Genomic DNA, 6000 nt, shown 5'->3' on the forward strand with positions numbered 1-6000 from the left:
ACGTTTTGAGTAAAGATAAAAGATAATCATACATTGAAATTAAGATGAATGTTTTATGAAAAGTGGTGTTAGCCAAGCTTAAAGAGCAATTTAAGCAAAGTTTAAAAGGTACCTCCACTGATGTGAAATTATTTTATTATGTGAAGTGATATGTGATTTAATGCATTATATGCATATTCATTCTGTGATTAAGGTTTATACTAAGTTTATTTGTACCAAAGTAATTTTCAATCTTATTTTGAAATTGAAGTCAACTGGAAGTCTAGCTAAGTTTAAATGCTGATAGTTATCTTGATGCAATACTGAAGTTTATATTTAGAAGTTAGGCTACCCACCTAGTCTTCACACAGTTAAGGAATTCATACAGTTATTAACCTTCCTGGCTAATCACATTTAGGCCTACTGTAGCCTACATTCACCCATAGCCTAATATAAATCCAATTCAAGCTCAATAGTTGAGACACACATACCACATCCATCTCAAAATGTCAGACGCAAACACTGAGACATGCCGTGAAATTACCTCACCTGCTCAACCCGACGCAACAGACACAGAGTCTGCAGAAGAAGTGGAAAGGCTACGAAGAAGTGAAAGAACCCGATCCCTAACAGAGAAAGGAAAAGAACTTCAAGAAGAAAGGCTGAAGAGTGTACAACGTCGGTACAGGATCATCCATGAGAAGTGGAAGTATCATGCAAGAATAGGCAAGGAAATATTGACTGATTTGGCCTCCGAGGACGAATTAAATGAGCTGATTGAGAACATGAAAAGCACCTGTTCTGATGTACAGGTCATTTATGAAGAGTTACGTAGAATGCAAACTCCTGAACCAAACCTGCGACGCAGAATTGACACGTGCATTTCGCTTTCAGGATTTATCATTCAAAAGGCAGAAAGGCAACTTAAAGGGCATACATCAGATGAGGAGGAAGAACCTTGGCCCGATGTTGGCTCGATCCTAGACTCAACAGGTTCTCTATCAAGGCCACCGTCTCGTCGATCAAAATGTGTTTCTATCCACTCTAGCATCCACTCAGTTAAAAGAAATGAGGCTGCAGCTGAAGCTGCCGCATCCAAGGAGATTTTGGCAGTGTTGGATGAACAAGAAAGGGAAGCGATAGAACTTCAAAGGCTAGAGGCTGAAGGAAAACAGCAGCTGACACAATTTGAATCTGAGAACCTAGCCAGACAACAGGCAATGCAAGACAAGCGTAGAAAGCTTGAACGTCTAGAGGAAGTGAAGAAGTTGAACGCTGCAAGAGCTCGAGTAAAGGTCTACGATCAAGTCGAAGACAATTTTGAGATCACTGACTTTCTGCATGATGTTGAACCAGCAGGAGAACTTCACGTTCTTAACCTCACAGTTCCTCCAGACCGCCCTCAATCTCTACCAGTCACAACACAAGCCCTATATGCCTCAAGTCCCTCATTCATTCCTCAATCTCTACCAGTCACAACGCAAGCCCTATATGCCTCAAGTCCCTCATTCATTCCTCAACCTCTACCAGTTACAAGTCAAGCTCTTAGTTCCCAAAGTCCACAATTGGTACCTCAAGCTCCACCAACTTCAGTGTCCATGCATCAAGTGCAGAACAGCTTTGATCTGGTCAACATGCTAGCAGAAGCTATAAGTGCCAATCGTCTCCCAACACCAGAGCCTGCATTATTCACTGGAGATCCTTTGAAATTCAAAGACTGGCAGCTATCTTTCGAAACATTGATAGACAGGAAAAACATTCCAAAGAATGAAAAACTGTATTACCTAAGGAAGTACTTAGGTGGTGCCGCAAAGAAAGCTGTTGAAGGATTTTTCCTACTAGGCACTGAAGCAGCATACGACTCAGCCTGGCAGCTGTTGCAAAAACGTTTCGGAGACCCATTCATAATTGGGAAGTCCTTCAGAGACAAGCTGCATGGATGGCCAAAGATAAGCTCTAAGGATGGTTGTGAACTAAGAGACTTTGCAGACTTCCTCAAGAGCTGTGAGGCTGCAATGCCCCACATTAAGACATTGGAAGTTCTCAATGACTGCAATGAGAGTCAAAGGATTCTGCTGAAGTTGCCAGATTGGCTGGTATCCAGTTGGAACCGCAAAACGATGGAAGTCAGACAAGCAAACGCTGGGTACCCACCATTCAAGGTGTTTGTAGACTTTCTATCAAAGGAAGCAGATCTCGCTTGCAATCCTATATCCTCAATACAAGCGCTCAAGAGTGTGGAAAGCGAGAAACCAAAGCATCCACGAAGTCAAACCATTCAAGCAAAGACGCTGTCCACAAACACAACACAGAGCAACATCCCATCATGCATTTTTTGCAAAAGAACAGGACATGTCCTCGTCAAGTGCAGAAAGTTCAGTGAACAGACGGTTCAAGATCGTGTCAAGTTTGTGCAAGCAGAAAAGCTTTGCTTTGGATGTTTGAAGACCGGTCATCACTCAAGAACGTGTGATAACAAGAGTACGTGTGAAAGATGTCAGAAGAGACACCCGACATGTTTGCATGATGACAAGTTCAAGGAACATCAAAGGTCGACACCTCCAAAGGTAGACGACTACTCAAAGCACAGGGCAGACACCAAGGAAATAGCTGCAGCAGCAATTACCAACAGAGTCATACAAGAAGGCCTAAGCACACAAACATCCTCAATCATACCAGTCTGGGTCTCGTCCACAAAACAGCCAGATCAAGAAGTTCTCGTCTACGCTCTCTTAGACACGCAAAGCGATACGACTTTCATCCTAGATGAAGTAGCCCAAGACCTCAACACAAACAAAGAGAATGTCAGTTTGCGGCTGTCCACAATGTCTACAAGGTCAACAGTCATACCCTGCCAGAAACTGACAAGTCTACAAGTGAGAGGGTACAACTTAAAGAAAAGGATCCCATTGCCACCACTTTTCACACGAGAATTCATTCCAGCAGACAGGTCGCACATTCCAACTGCTGAAACAGCTCTAAAATGGCCTCATCTGGAACAATTGGCAGACAAGATTCCACCACCACTGGATTGCGAAGTAGGCCTTCTGATCGGCTATAACTGTCAACAAGCCCTTCTTCCAAGGGAGATCCTGTCCGGTGAAGAAAATCATCCATATGCACAGCGAACTGATCTCGGCTGGAGCATTGTTGGCTGCTCAACTCAAGCAAGTGACTACGGTGATGCAATAGGAACCAGTCACAGAATCATAGTGCGACAAGTGACACCTGCCGTGCAACCATCAGTTGAGCTGAAGAGAGAAGTACACTTTGTGTGCAAAACTCAAGTCAAAGAGATCCAACAGACATAATCAAGGTCCTCGAATCTGATTTTGCAGATCACACTGCAGATGACAACCCAGTTTCTCAGGAAGACCTTCTCTTCTTGTTTAAAGTGAAAGAAAGTATAAGGCAGAAGGAAGACGGCCACTATGAACTCCCACTTCCTTTCAAGACGGACAAACCTAATCTTCCAGACAATAAACGAAGTGAAGTTCAGCTGAAAGAGTCTAACTGGCTGAAAGGACCCAACTTTCTTTGGCAGTGGAGTCTTCCACGTGAAGAGGAAATGGTGGGAGAAGTAGAAACAACCGATCCTGAGCTTCGCAAGGCCCATGTCCACGCAGTCAAGATGAAAGAAGTGAATTCAATAGTGAATCGCTTCATTAAGTTTTCTGACTGGTCCAGAGCAGTGAGAGCCATCGCCAGGCTCCAGAAATTTGTCAGGGAATTCAAAGGACTCACCAAGAAACTAGTGGAAGCTTGCCAGGGTTGTAGAAGCTCATCCTACTGCAGACGGCATGGTGCGAAAGCTGAAGCTACTAGTCAGTGACACTACACTTGGTAAAGGAAAACCATACACTAGATCAGTCCACCTTGAAAGGCCTATTCACAAGGTAGTTACCTTACTGGAGGCTAACTAAACCACATGCGTTCATTCAGACTTAAAACATTTTATTAATTATTTTCATAATTTTGTTTAAAAGAAAATCCCACATTCCAAGTTAATGAGTGATTTGGTGGGAGTGTAAGTGTTGTTACATAGATGCTGTGTTCACTATGCATGATTAATACATAATTCAAGGTTTATTTGATGTAGTAAATAAATAAATGATTTATTGATGTATAGATAAGAATTTAAATGTGATGTAACAGGTAAATTAACGTTAGGCCATTAATTGTGTTTTTATGTTCCATCCCGGAACTAACGTTCTCTGTTGTGTTACTGCTACGGAATTTGTTAATTGACTGTGTGCAATCTAACTTAAGCAGATCTTAGTCTGAGTCATAATTGTTGATGGCAGAGGCTAAGAAAGACAGTAAAGGGACTTTCAAGGGACTTTAAGAATTCAAGAACCTCTTTTCAGGACAAGCAGCCAACGAGGTATTTTGTTCAACCTATAGAACTTTGTTTATAGTCGCGCCAAGTTCCATTTGTATTGTCGCGCCAAGCGCCATTTGTATTGTTGCGCCGAGCGCCATTTGTATTTCTTTGTTTCAGTACTGTATAATTTATCAACGTTACTGTGTTCATTCAAACATATAGTTCTCACGGCGTGACGTGGATGCATCGGAGAAAAAGACATGCAATGCAATAAACGCCCGTTTCAAAGAACCAACCTGTGTCTGTTGTCGTGAAGAGAGCTACACTGCCAGTTCAGCTTACTTTATTTATTTAACCAAATATATATTTTTTGTGTTTAATAGGCTAAGTTACACATTATGTTAACATCTGACTCCAGAGAGATCTGTTGTTGCAATTTGTAGTCTATGACATTTCAGATTTAGGTATGATAATTTTTCACAAAGTAGTTTACATGTAGTGAACTACTTTTTCAAAGTAACTTTAGTTAAGTAAAATACAGAAAGAATTTGTTATATTACAGCCTTATTTTAAAATTGATAAAATAAAAAATTGTCCTCATCAATCTACACACAATACCCCATAATGACATAGCGAAAAAAGTTTTTTTGAAATGTTTGCAAATTCATTACAAATAAAAAACAGAAATAACTTATTTACAAAAGACCTTTTGCTATGAGAATCAAAATTGAGCTCAGGTGCATCCTGTTTCCATTGATCATCCTTGAGATGTTTCTACAACTCGATTGGAGTCCACCTGTGGTAAATTCAATTAATTGGACATGATTTTGAAATGCACACATCTGTCTATATAAGGTCCCACAGTTGACAGTGCATGTCAGAGCAAAAACCAAGCCATGAGGTCGAAAAAAATTGTCCGTAGAGCGCTGAGACAGGATTGTGTCGAAGCACAGATCTGTGGACGGGTACCAAAAAATGTCTCTAGCATTGAAGTTCCCCAAGAACACAGTGGCCTCCATCATTCTTAAATGGAAGAAGTTTGGAACCACCAAGACTCTTCCTAGAGCTGACCGCCCAGCCAAACTGAGCAACCGGGGGATAAGGGCCTTGGTCAGGGAGGTAACCAAGAATCCAATGGTCACTTTGACAAAGCTCTACAGTTCCTCTGTGGAAATGGGAGAACCTTCCAGAAGGACAACCATCTCTGCAGCACTCCACCAATCAGGCCTTTACGGTAGAGTGGCCAGATGGAAGCCACTCCTCAGTAAAAGGCACATGACAGCCCGCTTGGAGTTTGCCAAAAGGCACCTAAAGATTCTCAGACCATGAGAAACAAGATTCTCTTGTCTGATGAAACCAAGATTGAAATCTTTGGCCTGAATGCCAACCATCACGTCTGGAGGAAACCTGGAACCATACCTATGGTGAAGCATGGTAGTGGCAGCATCATGCTGTGGGGATGTTTTTCAGCGGCAGGGACTGGGAAACTAGTCGGGATCGAGGCAAAGATGAACAGAGCAAAATAACAGAGAGAACCTTGATGAAAACCTGCTCCTGAGACCCAGACTGGGGCGAAGCTTCACCTTCCAAGAGGACAACAACCCTAAGCACATGACCCTTGAACCCGATCAAACATCTCTGGAGAGACCCAAAAATAGCTGGGCAGCCACGCTCCCCATCCAACCTGACAGAGCTTG

This window comes from Salmo salar, chromosome 06 (genome assembly GCF_965601325.2).
Source record: "Salmo salar chromosome 06, fSalSal1, whole genome shotgun sequence".
Lineage (NCBI taxonomy): Eukaryota > Metazoa > Chordata > Actinopteri > Salmoniformes > Salmonidae > Salmo > Salmo salar.